Genomic DNA, 5,988 nt, shown 5'->3' on the forward strand with positions numbered 1-5,988 from the left:
TAGCTTGAAGGCGGAGTCGATCACCCTCAGCTAATATGTATGCTCTAAGCTAAGAGAGCCTTGGATGCCTCGTCCCTCTCTTCCATCGGGGCATTGGCACTTATGAATGAGATGTTGAAGAATCTCGCTTTGATGCGGATTGTGGCTAGACTTTCGTCCACTAGAGTGAACGCCGGTCTCTCTCCCACCACGTATCCAACACCGAATTGTACTCCTTTACGTGGCACCTGTAGGAGACGCCGCAAGGCTCCACGCTTACCTTCCTCGCCCAGTCCATCGCATTTCGTGGATGGCGGTGATGTCAGCCTTTATTTTCCCTAGGACATCAACCAGCCGGGCAGAGGCACCATCCCGATTAAGGGTTCGGATATTCCAAGTGCATACCCTAAAATCATAGTCCTTCCTATGTTTGCCGTGATCGTCATCAAAAGAAGGGGGTATCATCCGAGGCATGTGTTTTTTTTTCATTGGGCAGGGTTTTAGCGTGGCGGGACCCAAACCCAGCGCACGCGGGCCACTCCCAGTTGAATGGCAGTCAAAATCTTTACAGTACTGGGAAATGTACAAAACATAGTGGTCAAAAGCGAATATCTCAATTAATCCCTGATGTATTTTTTAAATTCATAGCTCTTCATACCTGTATAGTAAACCAAATAGCCGGACCAGACGTTATTCAAAATAAAAAATGTAAAAAAATAAACTTTTTTCTGTATACTCTGTAATATTCCTCCGCAATTTTGTAAGGTAAACTAATAATTTATAACCATTGTTTTGCAGCGAAATATCTTCTCTTAAATTATATACATAGGTATGTATAAATATGAGGACGTATTAAACATTTTGAGTATGCAGATTTTTTATGCTGGTATATTCATTTACGCTAAATACATGTATTACTTGATTTTGTTTTGTCATGGGGGGGCGAAATTATCAAGCAAGCATTTAGTGGTACTATTTTAATATCTAGGCAACAATTTGGAAGTTACTGGGGGCCGATCCCGCCCCCCGCCCTACCTGGCTACGCCCATGGTATAATATAATAGCGAATTCCATGTGAAAGAACGAGAAAACTACTCACACGTGAAACGATTATGCGTTAGATTTCTCCAGGAGCCCTATGTAATATTATGGAAAGTTTTTGAATTTCTCACACAAACTTTTTGTAGTACTAGGCGTATATAACGCATTAGTTAACAGATAGGGTTCTTACTGGGTATTGGCCTATAGAATAACACTAAATATGTTTGGTGCATCCACATACCCCCTTAAACCGGCAAAAGCAAAAATATGTTTTTTGTTTCGCAACACTTTAGCCTAATTTTTAAGAATCCGGTTAATCGTTTATAAAGCTTGAATACATTTTCTGGACACACTCTGCAGGACCTTTCCAACGATACCTCAAACATGTCGATTGGACGTCTGGATAAAAACTGCCAAATCTCGTGTATATATAAGCGAGTCATTTCAGCATGCTACTGTGGCTGCTTTCGTCACTCGCGCGCACTGCCGTACGCTGTGATAACAATTTAAATTACAATAATTAAATACTAAATACATACATTTAGGGGATTCATACGCCATTTTATTTGTCGTATTTTAGCCCTGTTGTATTGTTTTAGCACAGCTAATATATGCGAGGTGTGAACGCCTCATGATCTTTGTACGCATACTATTTCTATAAAATGTAAACTTGATCAGCTGATTGCGCCAAAAGACCCTCATACTTTTTTTAAAATTAAAATGCCACGGAAGAGTGAAAAATCACAAATAATTGCTGCCATGTGTGAAAAATATGCACTAGATGTGTCAATGATGGTATCCAGTAAGTGAAATATTTGGAAATGTACATTTTAATATAACTATGTTGGTTTCCGGTGACCAAGAAGAGCAGGAAGAAGTTGATGAAGACTTCAGATTAAGTATTATGTATATCATTAATTGCCAATCGTAGAAGTATTCACTTTGGATTACCAAAATCAACTGAATGGGAGCAAAATATATTGAAGAATCTGGATAATGAAAGATTTTGCCAAATGATGCGCGTTACACAGGTGGAGTTTTCGTATATTTTAAACCTCATTAAGGATGACGACGTTTTTAAAAATACACTCAATTCAGCACAACTTCCGATAGATTACAACTGAAAATTGTGCTTTACCGTTTAAGATCATCAGGCGAAGGGCTTTCCATTCGCAAAGTATCGTCCCTATTTGGAATAGGGGATGGCGGCACCATTCAAAATGTAACTAGACGTGTTTTTAGAGCAATTTTAAATTTAAAGAACCGGTTTTTGTATTGGCCAAATGAAAGGGAACGATTAAAACTGGTGGCAATAGCACAAAACGAAATGCATGGATGTGTGGGCTATATTGATGGAATCGAAATGAAATTAGCTGAAGCCCCTGCAAAGGATCATGTGTATTTCTTTTCACGCAAACGGCAATATACTATAAAAATGCAGGTGGTATGTGATTATAAATTGCGTGTAAGACAAGCAACAGTTGGCTACCCGGGAAGTGTTCATGATGCGAAAATTTTTTCCAATTGCCCACTCGCAAAATACCCCGGGCGGTTTTTGTCAAGTTGTCAGTGGATTGCAGGCGACAGTGCGTATCCGTTGAAATCATTTTTAATAACGCCATTCAGACAAAATAGTGTGGAACACACGACAGAAGAAAGAGAAACATTTAATAAACATTTTTCTAAGTACCGTGTGCGAGTTGAAATCTGCTTCGGTATTCTAAAAGAAAAATTCAGAAGCCTTAAGGAATTAAAATTTAGAATGCATACTGAACAAAACATAAAAGAATGTAATGACTGGATCAAGGTGTGCTGCATTTTACACAATATTTTAATCAGTTTCAATAACCCAGGCCAAGAAATCAGCATTCAGCTTCGTAGCAATTTGATACCATCAACCAACACAAGAAATAGTTTATTGAATTTCATTCTAAATAATGCAAACGTGCAAAGTTATTACCTGAGAATTCTGTAATTAAATTTTTACCGTTTAATGTAACAAATGTTTTTTATTTCAATTTATTTCTCTTAAAAAACAACAAAAATAACAAGTTTCATTAACATATTTAATTCATCTAAGCATAAAATATTTACATACACATACATACCTACATATGAACGAAATAAAAATTCTTCTTTCCATTGATTAATGTTTCTTAGTTTCATATTAAAGTCTAGCTCATTATGTACAAAAACCATATAAATCTAAATTTCTAACTTTGCACAAAAATTAGAAAAATTCTCCATCCTTTGATGAAAAAAATTCTAACACCGTAACTGAATTCTTGCTATTATACCAAAATTGAAAGGACTACAAAACTGCATATCGAAATTATTTCTATAAATTTAATTTAAAAGTTTGAAATTATATGAAGCCTTGCAGAATTTTTCTAATAGTTGTACAAATTTAAAAATTTGGATTTATATGGGTTTTGTACATAATTAGCCAGGTTTTAATATAAAATTAATAAACATTAATCAATGGAAAGAAAAATTTTGAAAACTGGTCAAAATGTCCCACTGCTATTATCGCGATCATAGCTGTAGATATATTAGAATGCATTTTATTCTATTCAGTTCTTTGTCCAGACTAGAAAATGTTATTTTTAAAATGAGACACTTGTGTATATTTTATACGGAAAAGAGGTAGAAAAAATCGTAATTCAAAATAAATTTTTTGAATAAACAGAAGCAAATTAAGTTTTGTATTTTAAGTGTAATTCTTCCCTAGCTATTCGCTCTGTCATTTCCAACTCCATTATTTGCAACTTTTCTTTCAACTCTAGCTCTTTTTCTTTTATTGCTACTTCCCTTTCCCTTAGTTTTATTTCCTTTTCTTTTGTTTCCTTATAATAATAATAATAATATCCCAACGGTTTTTACCCTCCACTCCCGCCCATCCGCACGAGGGGCGCAGTCCGCATGACGTACGGAACCAATATTTTAAATTTTTTTGGTGCCGAGTCACGATAGGCAGGAGTTTGTTAAGTGTCGAGATCTAAAACTGTTCAGCTACAGAACTAAATTCATCAGCTGATTTTATGTATTTACGTTAATAATTCACTTATTGAGAGAGGAGAGTATCGCTTTCTTAATGCTGAAAAGCGGATCTGATATATCAAACGTGCTGGAATGAGAGTTAAAATCCTGGCATAAGCAACGGAGTGGGTCGTGCAATTCAAAATTGGTTTTACAAGCTTTCAGAAATATGGGACAAAAGTGTCTTGATACGCGTGATGGAACATTAAAGCTTACATCATCAGCCAGAAGAGACGGACTTGAAATTGAGCCTGTCAGTAATTTAACCATAAAAATTATACCAAGCATTTCCCTGCGACTGGCAAGTGTAGGAAGGTTAATAAGTTTTAAGCGACTCGTATAAGGTGGAAGACTATATTGAGAATCCCATCGGAAATTTCTTAAAGCAAAAAGTAGGAATTGTTTTTGAATTGATTCTATCTTGTCTGAGTAAATTTGATACCTTGGATTCCAAACCACCGAGCCGTATTCCAGAATCGGCCTAACTAATGTTGTAAACAGGGTTTTAGTGATATAAGGGTCACTAAATTCTTTTGACCATCGTTTCACAAATGCAAGTACACCTTTAGCCTTGTTGACGGTCACATTAATGTGAAGATTAAAATTAAGCTTAGGATCCATTGTGATACCAAGGTCCACAAAATTGTATACCTGTTCCAGGTTATGGTTACCTATTATATAAGAAACTGGCAGAACAGCTCTTCGCGAGAAGCACATTACTTTACATTTCTTAAGATTTAGAGGCATAAGATTTACTTTACACCAGTAAGCCATGCTGTTTAAGTCTGATTGTAGCAAAGACCTTTCTTCAATTGAAACGTACGATTTATAAAGTTTTACATCATCTGCATACATTAAAATTTTGGAGAATTTTATGTCTGTAGAAATATCGTTTATAAAAAGCAAGAACAGAATCGGGCCTAGGTGGCTACCCTGAGGGACTCCTGAAGTAACATCAATGACGTCAGAGATAGTATTTTTAAACAATACCCTTTGTGATCTATCATAGAGGTATGAAGAGATCCAACGTAGAAAATTAGGTGGAAGACCAAGAAGATCAAGTTTATAGATGAGCAACGAGTGGCACACTTTGTCAAATGCTTTACTGAAATCAGTATATATAACATCAACAGTTTTGCTCTCACTAAATGCTTTTGAGATATAGGATGTTAATTCAAGTAAATTTGTAGAAGTTGATTTGCCCTTGCAAAATCCATGTTGACTGTATGAAATGCTTGAAGTGATAGAATGCGTCAACCGATTTGTTATAATTGCTTCAAATAATTTAGGAATTGCAGAAAGCTTAGCTATGCCCCGGTAGTTCTCCACTGAAGACCTGCTACCGCTTTTATGTAAGGGGGTTATGAACGATTCCTTCCACAGTTGGAAAAACGCCCTCTTTAAGAGACAAATTAAATAAGGCTGTTAACGGCTCATAGAGATAATCAGCACAATTTCTAAGAAAACAAGTGGGGATCTGGTCAGGACCATAACTAAAAGACTGCTTTAAGGACTTCAGGTAAACTAAAACATCATCGGGAGATATTATAGGGTTATGTATTGAGTTAATTGGACTTAGTTTAAAAGGATAGTCAAAGTATGCTTGGGAGTTAGTGGAATAATTGGATTTAAAAAACTGAGCGAACATGTTAGAAATTGTTTGATTATCACCAGAGACGGTATTTTGATACTTCATGGCGGAAGGAAACCCCCGTACATTTCGCTTGGAGTTTACGAAATCATAAAATGATTTGGGGTTATATATTATACGTCGTTTGATTTTACACAAGTAATCTTTATAACACTCTTTGTTTAATTCAAAGAACTTGTGACGCAAAAGTGAGTATTTTACATAGTATGAGTGTAAGCCGGTTTTTTTGTGTAATCTAATCTAATAAATATTATAAATGTGAAAGTTTGTATGTTTGG

The sequence above is a fragment of the Rhagoletis pomonella genome, unplaced genomic scaffold (assembly GCF_013731165.1).
Source record: "Rhagoletis pomonella isolate Grant_MI unplaced genomic scaffold, Rhpom_1.0 Rhpom_scaffold_00003, whole genome shotgun sequence".
NCBI lineage: Eukaryota > Metazoa > Arthropoda > Insecta > Diptera > Tephritidae > Rhagoletis > Rhagoletis pomonella.